This window comes from Acanthochromis polyacanthus, chromosome 10, assembly GCF_021347895.1.
Source record: "Acanthochromis polyacanthus isolate Apoly-LR-REF ecotype Palm Island chromosome 10, KAUST_Apoly_ChrSc, whole genome shotgun sequence".
In the NCBI taxonomy this organism is placed as follows: domain Eukaryota; kingdom Metazoa; phylum Chordata; class Actinopteri; family Pomacentridae; genus Acanthochromis; species Acanthochromis polyacanthus.
Window position 1 is genome coordinate 5292061 of NC_067122.1, and position 14571 is coordinate 5306631.

Genomic DNA, 14571 nt, shown 5'->3' on the forward strand with positions numbered 1-14571 from the left:
CCACCGTGACACTGTGTCTGTTTTTTTACCAAAGGATCCATTGCAGCGATTGTAGTTGTTGTCTCTGAAAAACTTGAGGAGAAACTGTAGACAGAAATTGAAGTTTGTGAGCTTTCTGAGGATTAAATTAAAGATTTCATGTCTAATCGTGACTACGCAGTGGGCTCAGTGGTCAGCACTGTCGCCTTGCCGCTAGAAGATCCCCGATTTGTGTCTCTTCCTGGGATCTTTCTGCATGGAATTTGCATGTTCTCCCTGTGCATGCGTGGGTTTTCTCCAGGTTCTCTGGCTTCCTCCCACAGTCCAAAAACATGTTGAGATGAACTGGTGATTCTAAATTGTCCATAGGTGTGAATGTGAGTGTGATTGTCTCTATATGTAGTGCTGCGATGGACTAGTGATCTATCCAGAGTGTCTCCTGCCTTCACCCTAAATCAGCTGGGATAGACTCCAGCCCCTGTGACCCTTATGAGGATTAAGCGGTGTATAGATAATGAATGGATGGATGTCTAATGGTCTGATATAAAAACATTAAGTAGTTCTTAATACATAGTGATCAAGAATGCATTCCTTCTATTGACCCTACTAAATATTACCAATGGTTCGCCCTTCAGTCTGTCGTTTTCATTAGAATAAAATAAATAATGGTCTGGAGAATAATGGTCACATCTCTGACGGAGGGCATCAGGGATGATTTTTTTGATTTGAGTATCAAAAAACAGTAAAAATGTCTTCACATCTTCCCAGAGACTCGGGTAATGGCGTCCAATTGCTTTTGTTCCTAAACAACAACCCCAAATTCCAAAATATCGATCTTAAATAAATGAAATATTACTTGCTGAATATATTTTCACTTCAAAGAATCACAATATTTTGAAATACACTACTGTTGAAAAGTTTGAGGTCGCCCAGACAATTTCATCTTTTCCATGAAAACGCACACTTTTATTCATGTGCTAACATAACTGCACAAGGGTTTTCTAACCATCAATGAACCTTTCAACACCATTAGCTAACACAATGTAGCATTAGAACACAGGAGTGATGGTTGCTGGAAATGTTCCTCTGTACCCCTATGGAGATATTCCATTAAAAATCAGCCGTTTCCAGATAGAATAGTCATTTACCACATTAACAATGTCTAAACTGTATTTCTGATTAATTTAATGTTAACTTCATTGAATTAAAAATGCTTTTCTTTCAAAAATAAGGACATTTCAAAGTGACAACAGACTTTTGAACAGGAGTATAATTTGTCTGAGGCCATGATATATTCATTAAAATCGATAATGAAAACAGGGCTAAGACCTGTCTTGTATGTTCAGTGTGTTTGAATTTGTCTGCAAAAATAACTCTTGAGAAGATGAACAGATTACAAAATTCTCATCATATGGCTGCTTTCAAGGACAATGCAAGCTATAATGAGTGAATAAGATAAATAGATTTATAGTAAAGTTAGGTGATTTACGACTTTAAAATCTGACTTTTCACCTCATGAATGACTCAATGCTCCTTTACACCTCAAATAATTGCATTTTGCATCATTCTCTTCCTCCCTTCCTTCTGTTTTCTCTCAGGTATTCTGTCCTTCAGAACGGGAACCACACAGAGCAGGAGAAGAAGTCTCTGCACACCGACACAGAGTCTCACGAGTCCTGCTTGTGACGACAGCGACTCCTCAGTCACATCTCCAACGCCCTCGGCCCTCGCAGCGCCACCGCAGAGTCGATGGAAACACGCCACAGCCTTCACACATCCGGAGCTGAAATCGAACACAGATGCAACAAATCCAGCCAAGCTCCCGAGAAGAGCCCCGGAGGGACCTGAAGGATCAAGGAGAGGAGCAGGACGTTGCCAGTGGCGCATCTGGTGTTCAGCCCGGCCAACACTTGACCCGTGGTCTTCTGAGGTGCCAGGCGCTGAAATACAACCAGCTTTCTGTCTCTGTGATGCTGGTTCTGTCGTGTTAGTTCTCTTGTCTGCACAGAAACTGAGCCGGCCCAGTTGAACTCAGCCGGAGCCAGAATGTGACTGCGATCCCATCAACTGGCCCGCCGGTCGCTTTCTTGTCTCGCGGTGAACCGGCAGCTTCGGCGGAGTGTGTAGGAGAATTTCACAGCGGGAGATGTGATTAGTGACTGTGCTGGGGAGTTGTGGAAGTGAATTATGTTGCCAAAGCTATTTGATACACATACAGTGGACCTTTTTCTGATCATTCTGAGATGCTCCCTGTTGTTTTCCGGTCTTAAAATCAGAAAGATTGACTTTAGGTTTTAGAAGGCTGTTTCTTGTAAAGTGAATCAGTTGGCGAAAATTAGCTTTTAAAGTGTTATTAATGAAAAGAGCCAGTATCGAACAATATTTCTTTTTGCTGAACATCACATTAACCATCACATGTCTTTGCCTCGACACAAAGCTGAAAAAACCTGTTTGTCTCCCAGGTCAAAGCCTCCCAGCTTTGCTAAATCCTCCCTAAGCTGAAAACAAAATGTGGTTGCAAGGCTGCGTTAAATCCTTGACCTAAACTGTCCAAGTGCATTATTACAGAAGCTGCTAGCTCGCCCTCCTGTGCTCATCGCTCCATGAGGCTCCGTCTCAGTGATTGTTTTCTACAGAAACTTCCCCCACAAGAAGTTTGACGATCGCTAAAGCTGCTCATGAATGATTCAACAGGCATTGTGATGATGTTGGAGCAAAATGTGTTTGTTTTTTTGTTTGTTTGTTTGTTTGCTCTGTGTGATTACATGTGCGGCTGTGTATGTTTCCATGGCGATGCGTGTTTTGTGTGTTTCTGAACGGGACTTTAAATGTGATGTTAGTATGAATGAAACGGCCTTTTCCCATCATCCTGTGCTGTGTTTGATTTCACCTCATTATTGGAACATTCTTCTGGCATCACACCCACTGCACAAAAATAAGAAATACACAACACCCAAGCAACAACACATTTTCTGCACAGAAGTGGCTGCAGTGCATCATTTGCTCAGTCTAGTCTTTGAACAGTGAAGCCTACGTGGAACCCAAACTCTGACTTAATAGTTTTTCAGACTGAGGGACAAGAATTGTACAGTCTGTTCAGTCGAGCTCTGTCAGATTTTAAATCTTCTGCTGGTACATTCTTCAAATAAGATATGAGAGGTGGCCAGCCAGATACAACACCATTCCCACTTCATCTCAACACACCTTTAATTCCTTGTCTGCCCACCTCGGATGCTACGATAAAGAATGTACCAGAAGTCTTTCTAGCCAGCAAGGCTAGTTTACGTGAGACATCAATCAACAATGAAGCAATTCTCAAAGTGCTTTACATAAAACGTAAAAAGTGTGAGTTATAAAAAAAAAATGGAAGAAAAGCAAGGAAAGAATGATAAAACAGGACAGTACCATTTGAATAAATATTTGGATTTAAAGCAACTAAGAGTTGGAGCAGAAGTTTTCTACCAGTTTGTTCCAGAAATGTGGATCATAAATAAGCAAAATGCTGCTTCAGCTTTGAGGAGAGAAAGCAAATGTTTCTGAGTTGATGTGAGAGATGCAGGTTTATTACGTATGAACAGATGAGAACTGTATTCTGGGCCCAAAACTTTCAACGCTTTATGAACCAACACTAAGATCTGGACAGATGTCATTAACTTTATTGTTCTCAATTAGCTGCAGCTGTCCTAGTGACGTTACCGTTCTCGTAATACGACTACTGAAGACAAACAGATGAATTTCTCTGAATCACACTGAGACTTGAGTCCATTAAATCTTGATATTATTAAGGCGAAAAAGCCAGATTTTATCATTATCTTATTGCGGCTAAAATTGAGGTTTAAGTTCATGATGACAACAAGATTTTTTACTTGATTTTTTTGGTTTTTAAATGTTTTTTACTGAAGTCGAGCACTGACTCTTAATTGCTATTTATTTAGTTTCAGAAAAGATTATTTCAGTTTTATCTTTATTTACACTACTGTTCAAAAATTTGGGGTCACTTAGAAATGTCCTTATTTTTAAAATAAAAGCACTTCTTTTCAATGAAGATAACACTAAATGACTCACAAATACAGTCCAGACATTGTTAATGAGATACATGACTATTCTAGCTGGAAACGGTTGATTTTTAATGGAATATCTCCATAGGGGTACAGAGGAACTTTTCCAGCAACCATCACTCATGTGTTCTGATGCTGCGTTGTGTTGTCTAATCATTTTGAAAGGCTAATTAATATTAGAAAAGCCTTGTGCAAATATTTTAGCACATAAATAAATTTGTGTGTTTTCAGGGGTAACATAAAGTTGTCTAGGTGACCCCAAATTTTTGAATGGTAGTGTGTTTGAACGAAATTTTTTGGAACATTCAAACAATTGTTTGTTTTTTGCACTTAGTGTTTGTATGAGTCCACTGGGGTTGTAGTTAAGTAGATCTGTGGGCCATCCATAGAAAGAAGTTAAATATTTTAATCTGAGCTCCTAAAGGGGATCCAGAATGGAGCTTTGAGGAACTCCATGTCATTTTTGTCCGCACTTTGTGGAACTATCAATCCGTCCTTGAAGTAGGGTTCAAACCAGTTTGTGCCAGCAGGGTTCCAGTTAGTCTGCTAGCATGTTGTGGTCAATCCAGTGATTCCAAGCCTGAAATTTTACCGCTGTCTGTGTTTACATGGATGTCATTCAAGACTTTAACAAGAGCAGTCTCAGTGCTGCGGTGTGGTCGAAATCCTCGCTGGAAGACATCAGAACGGTTGTTTAACACCAAGAATGTGTTTTCTCAGTGATATTACTTTAAATGGGAGGTTTGATATGAACTTAAAATGCTTCATTACTGAGGTGTGTGTCTTATGCATTCCAGTTTTCAAGGCCAGTGGTAAATACCACTGTTGGAATGTTGAAATATGCTGACTTTTTGTAGAAAGTCAACACGTTTGTGGAGAAATTTGTCAGTGAAGAATGAAGCAAGCCTTCAAGAATAAAAGTTTAGTGTCGCCTACTGTTTTTCTGTTCTCATAACTTCTTTCTTTTGAACTCAATTCATTTTCTTCTCATTCACTTGCAGCCTGTTGCCTGTCTTTCTAAAAAAGATTATTTGAAAAGATTTTATGCAAAAGGCATTCAATGGTCCCAGAAGGCAGCATCTCACAACATAATTAGTCACCGCTTACACTCCACCAAGTATTAATTAATGCCGCTGCTACCTGAATACATGAAAAACATTGTGGGAGAATGTCTTCAGTTAGACAGCAAATCAAACTGAATCACACTTAGAAAAGACTCTTTTATGAATCAGGTGTAGATGTTAGCTGTTTCTTTCTCGACTGCTGCTTTGTGTTTGTTCCCTCAGCAGAAAATGCTGCACAGAGAATTCAAACTCTACTGGCTTTTGCATTGAGAGTAGAGGGAAAGAATAGGTGAAGTGTCTTTTAATCCAAGAGTAACTTTGTTGCTGCATTCTGTAGAAGTGGAGACACAATGCTGAAGCTTTCTGCACGAGTGTACAAAAGTGCCAACATAGTTTCATTGTAGCAATGCAATGACAAAAAATATCCTTGAATCCTTGAATACACTGGTTCCCACTGCACACAATAGAGAGGACAGTACATGAAGGACATCTGTATCATGACAAATGTTTTTTTTTTCTTGCTCTGTCACTAATTTAGATTAACTGTGCCTCAAATTTCTCTCTATAAATGTAGGTGTGACTCACAGTGAAAAACCAACAGCTCTGCAATACTTTGTACCCTTTTCAACCCATTTACTGTTTGGTTTAGTGTTCAAGAGCAGCTCTAATAGCAAATAGATGATAGCAAAGTAGCCAGTAAACAAGTTAAATATCACCTTATAATGTTACTTTTCTCAGCAGTTGGTGGGGACCAAAACAGAAGTAAAACCAAAGTGAATATTACTAGACAATAAAGCCACTCCAAATCGAAGCTATTGTTCCTCTGTATTGCACACTGAATGTACCGTGTTGCCATGGGAACCCAGCATATATTCAGCTGGTGATGCAGAAATCACATAAACGTGTTTTTATGTTTGGTCCGATTACATGCCGGTACTGGAGCTGATAGAACACAAATTAGAAAATGGATTATTGTGTTGTTTTTTACAAAGAATCTTCAGTGAGTAATCGATTCATTTTTATTTATCCAAGCGATTTCCTGCATTATGGCACAGTGTCAGACCTATACACTCTTCAGAACAACATCATGTTTAAATATATGAAGTTTAATAGCTTTTTTGTGCAGCTGTAGTTAATAATAAGCGGCTGTATTGACCAATAAAATAAATATATTACCACACATTTAAGTTTCCTACCAGCATTCCTGAATTGCGTCATTTGCAGTAGCAGCGCTTCATAAATTTTTAGATATCTTGTTCTCCTGTTAACTGAAGCAGCTGCACACAATCATTTTGTTTTGTTCAGACGTCACATGAAATGATTAACACCTTCTTAGCAGAGAAAGTTGATAGCCACCTTTGTCCTACCCGTTAACAAAAAAGCCCAGATTCGTCAAACTTGCTCCGTAGTACGGCACTCGGTAATAGACGTCATGTTTAAAAGCAACAAAATGTTTTCTCAGTTTTCTGTGAAACATGAAAAATATTTTTGCCTGGTTAGTTAAAATTTGTATTCTGAAAGAAAAAAAATGCTTTAGAAACCCTCCACTTGCTCCAGAATGTTGTTTTGTTGGGGTTTATTAACAAAAAAACAACAAAATGCACTCTTACAATGTGTTACATCTCATAGAGCCACTACAGGAAAAGAAATGGGACGTGCAGTTGCTAAAAACAAACTGCACAGGAACAAACAACCCTCTCCAATCAGTTAATCACACGAAAACACTGTTGAGCACTGATTCACCGGCACCAGCCAAAAAAGCTTTTGACAAGGGAAGGTAATTACAAATCCTCGTAGCGACAAGCCCATCGACCCAATTGTGGAAGTCATGATTCAGAGGAACTATCCGAGTTTTGTGTTACTGTTGTACAAAAACACAAACTACAGACATTATAGTTGAATCTGGAGGAAGTAATGGGGAGATTTTACTTTGCAGGTTTGAAACAGTGGGTGCTGTAGGATGGATACAGCATAAGTGGACAGTGAGTGTTTTATTCTCATAGATGTTTAGATTTCAGAGTGTTATCTCACTTCAGACCTCATGTGGCCCGACATCCTGTTGGGTTAAAGTCAGTCAGAAGGTAGAGCTAAAGATCATATGACCTTTATTCAGTGTTCATATCAACCGAGCCCAGACTGTGGTTAGCCGTGGTGTTGTTCTGCATGATTCTCTAAACACTTGGCTATTACATGTCGAAATCTTTCCACTTTTACCCATAATCCCTTGCAATTTGGGGCAATTTCCTGCAGCTGAATCATATGATGTTCTCACACCGTAAAGGCTGCACCTCAGTGCTTTAGGTGGAGAAGCCCTAGCTGAAATTCAATCATTGTGCCACAACTTGCGGTGTTCTGAGTAACAGGAGACAAGTTAAAAAAAGGCCATGCAGATGTCAGTGACACTCCCAGAGGAAGCAGCATGTCAGCGTGGAGCGAGTTAGAAACACTCTCCTTTAGTACGAGTGGAAATTCAATACTGCTTTCTGCCGTTGCCTCCGTTCAGTCACAGCCTGATTTATGAAAAACACATAAAAAGTTACAGCCTCTGCTCCAATGTTAATGGTGCAACAAACTGACAAGGAGGTCTTTAGGGAGGCTGAATTATGAAGCTCACTTATAGTGGTTTGAAGAAAAGATGGTGGTCTGATGACACGTGAGGACAGGACTGACAGCTGTAGGAGCTTCAGTAGAAATCAAAAGGACTTCCCTTGTAAGTTCTTGAAGATGTTTCACCTTCATCCCCAAGGCTTCTTCAGTTCTGACTGCACCAGTTCCTCCGTTTACGATGTCCTCAACCTTTATGTTTTGTGGTTACATTGCCATCTTCCATAAATTTATTTAAAAAGTCGAGGAAGTAGTTGGCGAGCGGACAAATGTGTCGTCACGTGGTGCTACACAAGGAAGACGGCTTTGTTTACATTTACCTGTTGTACGCCACATTGGATTGTGCTACATTCGCTTTCTTTTGTTTGTGTTGTTTTTTTGGAAACTTTTTGCCCTTTATTATGGCTCCCAAGCCTAAGTCAAACTCTTGTAATGGCAGTGCTTCAAAAAAGGGAAAGCCATCTTCAACAAAGTGAAATTAAATGTAATAAAACAGTACTTATGTATGTGAGTTTCGACTTACGTCAAAAATCGCATTACGTCGTGCCATAGGAATGGAATTCCAACATAAGTCGAGAACCCCCTGTAATGGGCAGCTACAGAATTTATAGTTACTCCAGCTCAAACGACTAATGGTCCATTAATGACCAGGACTCACATGTCTTCAGGTGTGAATTGTTGTGAAACCAGGTGGTCCACCAACAAGGATAGCAATCATGGTGATGTGGAATGCCAGTTTACACAACAAAGGGTGTGAATCTGCCAAGAATGGAATGACTCATCACCCCATTAGTCAGAACTGAAGAAGCCTCTTAAATAAAGATGAAACATCTTCGAGAACCCTACAAGAGAAATCTGGTTGATTTGTACTGAAACTCCTACGATTACCACAACCTGAATGACTGAGAATATACGCAGGCAAAGAGCTGACAGTAATGCTAAATTAATGCATGATGGGAATCTTTTTAGTGGAAGTTTTTCTGACTGTTTCAGTAAAGTCAAGTCTAATATTTTTTTCAGCATCGGACAACAGAGAAATTGGACATTTTTCCTTGTGCCACCAATATAGCGTTTATTTTCTGATTCAGTTTTGTTTGTTTTTCCAGACTGACCTCTACCAAAGTTGAAACACAAGCGCTTTTATTGATTTAAGAAAGACTTCAAGCAGCAATTTCCGACACTGATCTTATGTTTCAGTTGGACTGTGACATGAGTGTGAAGTCAGCAAGATCAAAGTTAGAAAGACGATTGAAAATTCTTGATTTTTCCTTCTCTATGAATGACTCAGAAATAATATCATAATAATATAGCAACCTTTGCTTTTCAATTACCAGTTAAGCAAAATAAGATTGCACATCCTTGTGTTCAGCTTTAAGTAGCTTCCAATCTGCCCTTCAAATAACCTGACCTCTCACTGCAGACACACAAAGACAGGAACAAATAATTCAATACAATCTAAATAATACACAATTCTAAAGAATGGTTTATCATTCTTTTCATGTTTTCAGCATCTCTAAAGCCACAATTTTATTTTCAAGCACACATCTGCTTCTTGTTTTTCCATCAGTCAAAAAAGAGGTAGACTTTTGTGACATCGAGTGTCGTGTCTTTTCTATTATTTCTCCATGTTTTTTCCCTGTGCTCTGCTGTTCCGTCACCACCTACTTGCAGTTTCCATGACATCTGTGAGTGTGCAGCTGAATGTCAGTAAGTGTGTGTCCCTTCTGGTGTCGACATGTTTGTTCTGTGTGTGAAGCTTCACGACCGTCGAAAAAACAGGAACTCCACTTGGCCACGCCTTGTGAAATTTAATGAGCCAATCTCTTCGGAAAACCATATTTGGAAGTGTACCAAGCACACCACGAGATGCAAAAAGCTGAGAGCATGTGAGAGGTTCGAGGGGTCATGTAGCTATTTCAGGTAAAATGAGACGGAGGAGAAGTGAGAAGAAAGCCCAAAATGGAAATACTTTCAAGTCAGAAATCTGTTTTGTTCTCCACTACTTCAAAGAAACAGAGCATCCATGCACCTGTGAAGAAATTGGGATTAAGTTTAATGCAATCTAAGGCCAGTCTTCAAACTCCTCGGTTCCTTAGCGGTATTAGTTTGATGTTCCCATGTGGAGGTGAGCTGTGGTCAGCTGAAAGAGTTGCTAAAGTCTTTGCTAGACAGATGAAGATCAAAGCAATAAGTCTCCTCTGATGTGCGGTTGGATTCCTAAAATCATCTTGGGCATCAAAATCCTCCTCCGCTGCAGAAAGATGCTCTATCCCTTCAACGCAGTTAAAAAGAACATCAGGCTTTGTTGTCCGTCCCTCGGAGACTCTCTGACTGATGTTCAGCTTTTGTAAAAGAACAGAGGCCAGATTTTACGCCCACAGGAACCTAAAAAGATGAGAAAGTCATACAACCCCAGGGTTTACTGGGTTTTTAGTAGGAAGAATGACTGAAACCACATACACATCACAGGTTAATTAAGCCATTAATTAATAAACGCCCACCTTACCTGAAAGTAGCCCGTCTCCGGAGGCCGATGAAAGTCATTTTGGGCTGTGTGGAAACAGCGGTGCCTGGAGAGCACCCCAAACTCATCACATACTGCTGATTTGTCTAGACCCTTTGGCTGCTCATTTACACACTCTATAACCTGTGGCATCAGTTTTGAATGTGCAGGGTAATGTGAGAGACCTATAAAAATCTGTGACTATCTTAAATAGATGACACAAGTTCACAGCCAGGTGTGCTCTGCTGGCGTCATCAGCTTTGCGCCTTTTCAGGTAATGAGCCGTTTGCCTCATAATATGTGGTCAGTACACGACTTTCCACGGCAGGAACCTTGTGGAGGCATGAGATAGTGCAAACTTTAGTACTTTGTCTTTTCAACCTTTAGGTTTCCATTGTGGTGCACAGTTTCAGTGGTGATGTTAACTCCTAGGGCACCAAAACAACAACAGCTGCTAGTTACTGGACATAACTCCACCTCTACAACCACACAGAGGATAGAACAGTGACAAGTTTGAGTAGAAGATGGTTGAGAAGGAATGTTGTCATTGCAGTTTACCTTCTGAAGTCCCCATCTTGGTGTTTGTACTTTATTCTAGTTAAAAAAAAAACAGCTCTGAAAGAGATTTCATAGGAGGTGAATAAATGCACATGATGTTATGGGTCCACAGAGGTGTTTTTTCAGCCAAGTCAATGCGCCACTTCCAAAAATCGCCCACTTTGAGGACTAGTGGGCCACTAGTGGGTCACATGAAAGGACCTTTACCTTCAGTCCTGCAGAGGAATTTAACCAACATGGCAGCTCTCCTCATTTTATTTCAACAACATCTAGTTTGCACAGTGGTTATCACTTTTGCCTTGCAGTTATAAGATCCCCGGTTTGCATCCCAACCCTCCTGGGATCTTTCTGCATGGAGTTTGCATGTTCTACCTGTGCATTCGTGGGTTTTCTTCAGGTTCTCCAGCTTCCTCCCACAGTCCAAAAACATGCTGGTGATTCTAAATTGTCCATAGGTGTGAAAGTGAGTGTGATTGTTTGTCTCTCTATGTAGCCCTGTGATAGACTGATGATCTGTCCAGGGTGTCCTTTGCCTTCATCATAAGTCAGCTGAGATAGACTCCAGCCCCTCGTGACCCTAATGAGGAATAAACGGTGTATAGATGATAGATGGAGGTAATCGGATGGCCAGTTTTGATGTTTTTTGAAATTTTCGCGAGGCGTTGAACTTACACTTCCGGTGCTTCGTTTGCACAAAAGTGAGGTCCAGGCTACTTTATGCCACATTACCAGAATACAACACAGGGTGTTTCACACAGGCAGTGAATGGAAAGCAAAAAACTGATGAATCCTGTGGGCATCGGCCATAAAGCAGATCAGAGGTTCCTGCTGTGGAAAACAGCTTACTGTTGTGAAATGGTATAATTCAACCTAGAACATTATCCTAAACTTAACCAAAAAGCAAACGAAAATGGATCTGCAGTCCCAACATAAAAGAAGTTCTCAACCACAAAACACCTTGTGTAGATCTGGGTTACCAGCAGTTCAGATCCTGACCCACAGATTAAAGGCTGAGACATAATGAAGCACTTTCTGAACTATTCTTTTTCCCTTGGAAAGAAACCTGAAATTTGGGCAGCTCTTTTCTCTCCTGGCATTGGTTTCTCCTGTGAGGTTGATGTCTATTGAAGGGGCTGATTTGCAGCAGATAGATTGAAAATTTTAGTTTGCAGATGTTCTTGGTTTCACACATTCCCACTGCATGAATGTAAAACATTCAAGACGAGGCAAACATGGTGTTTCAGTCAGAATTACACAGACGATTTGTAAAATAACATATTTCAAAATTTAATCTGGTAGTTCTCCATTTATGCGTGCAAACCAGTTTTATGGAAGCAAAGATTCCCATGTTGCTGCTTCCAGATTACTGAGTGCACTTTTAAGACCAGGGCATTTCAACAAATGTTTCTCCATCATGCCTACACTCAACCAACCCAACCAATGAAGGCAACAAGCTCTGCGTTGTTACAGACAGAGAAGCCAAGTCAGACTTTCTATCCAAAAAACTGACTGAAAAATGTATATTAGAAAGGATTTAGAAGTTATTGTAGACAGTGCTGTCTAAAAAATGAGTATACCTTTACCACATGTAGGAAATTTGCCTGAATCTAAAAAAAAAAAATCTACTAAATGTATAAAGGAGGTCATTAATAGTGTCATATCTGGATATCATCTCAATTTTAGCTGTCATGCAGAAAACCAGACAGAGGAAAGACTTCACTGCTTTGATCTTCAACTACTAAAAAAATTATTAGAAATTTTATTGAAACATTCATTCATTGCGAGCAAGGATGTAAAAAAGATCAGTTGCAACAAAACGAACATTTCTGGGAGCAGCATAGATTGCAACAAATCCACAATTTCATCAGAACCGCTTTACAGCACTTGCAAGAACACCATTTTCAAAATGTAAAAAAAAAAAATATGATGGATGTTTTATTGGAGTGTTGAGGTGACTTTGGGAAGTCTGTGAGATAAAACCTCTGGATGCAAAACACAGAAAGAATACAGAAAGCAGCACTGCCACTAATACAAAGTACACACAGCATTTAAATCCTCTACCAGCCTCCCGCCTGCATTCAGGTTCAGCCCTGCAGAAGAGAACTCTCTGCATGAAGCCGACACGACGATGGAGGACAGAGGATGTTTAAGGCATTTAATTCCATTGAAAGTCACTTCTTTTCCTCTTCACCTTAAGCAGAATCTGTAGCCTTTAAAAGCCTTTAGCCTCCTAAATATCCCATGATATCTATGTTGAATTCATTTGCAAAATAGCATTTGTTTTTGCTTTGTTTTTATGTTGTTTTTTTTATGGTGCAGTTTTAATGGTTCCGTATTCTCAGAAGCTCCTGTCAGAGTTTAATCCAAGATCATCCCCAGCTGTCTGGTTGTGTTCATTTTTTTGTACATGCAATTGTGGCTATTATTTTTCAAATGCTGGATTACATACACTATTGTTCAAAAGTTTGGGGTCACAGGAAAGCCGTTTTTTTTTTTTTTTTTCAATGAAGGTAACATTAAATTAATCATAAATCCAGTTTAGACATTGTTAATGTGGTAATTGACTATTCCAGCTGTAAACGGCTGATTTCTAATGGAATATCTCCATAGGGGTACAGAGGAACATTTCCAGCAACCATCACTCCTGTGTTCTAATGCAACATTGTGTTAGCTAATGGTGTTGAAAGACAAATTGATGGTTAGAAAACCCTTGTGCAATTATGTTAGCATGTGCATAACAGTGTGAGTTTTCAGGGAAAAGATGAAATTGCCCAGGTGACCTCAAAGTTTTGAACAGTAGTGTACTTTATATAACTTCACAGGTAACATTTGGTACTGATGTTCTCAGCACAGCCTCTTTGCCTTCTTTTATTTTTGCTAAATGAAAATGCCCCTAAATATTCTTAACATCTTACCTGCCTTCTTAAGTGTCAATTACAGAAATTCTCAGATGCTGCTGCTGTTGAAATGTAACTTCGTTACAGTTAATTTTTTTGCAGAAATATGAAAGTTAAATTCAAAATTTTCATCTGAATTTCAATGGAAAGTTTGATAACTTTTGGAGAAACCATTACTCGGATTAACAGAAGTATTATTAAAGAAAGAATGATAGCAAACAAATGTGTTGCATGAAGCAGGATTTCAACAACAGCTGAATTTTATTTCATCATTCCATCACTCCTGCTCCCTTCCATGTCAACTCTTTTTAATTTATTCATTTATGTTTGCAGCTTACAGCATGAATGTGTATATACATAAAAGAAAATAACTCCCACAAACTGTCCAAAGGAGACAAAAAAAAACTTTTATAAATCTCTTCGGTATTTATTTTGACAGAACAAAATGGGTATTTTCATGTATTAAAAGAACATAAAAGGCTTCTCTTTCAGGGAGCTGAAATGTGTATGACTTTTTTCTGTTGCTATGTGACAGTTCTGATAAAAGGCTAATTAAAGATTAAAGAGATGTTGATAATCCTGGTGTTGACTTCCTTTGTGAGTTTGATGACGGCGTTGGCCTGCTGATTAAAACATCGTTGAAGTGCTTCCTTCACTCAAACAAGCTACAATGAGCTTGCTCTTTCTCTCGATTTCCTCTTTTGAATGTGGAGCTTTGACAGCTTGCAGACACTCGGGGAGATTAAGTCGGCAGTTCAGGAAGAAAATCTCATAAAGAACATAAAGGACTTCATCTTAACAGAGATATTTGATAGTGATGAATGAAAGGAGTGAGTATTACGCTCCATCTCAGCTCTGTCAAAGGGAAAACTCTCATTCTTTGTTTTTATCAGTCAAGCTTTATCCAC

General features: G+C 39.4%; 1 protein-coding gene across 1 annotated transcript in view; it reads left to right on the forward strand.

Moving 5' to 3' along the window:
* htr4 (5-hydroxytryptamine receptor 4) overlaps positions 1-14240 on the forward strand; it is a 232801-nt gene extending 218561 nt beyond the window's left edge. The window contains exon 8 of the mRNA XM_051954489.1: positions 1578-14240. The gene's annotated coding sequence lies outside the window, so the exon portion shown is untranslated. The remainder of the gene's footprint in view (positions 1-1577) is intronic.
* The last annotated feature ends 331 nt before the right edge of the window (positions 14241-14571 follow it).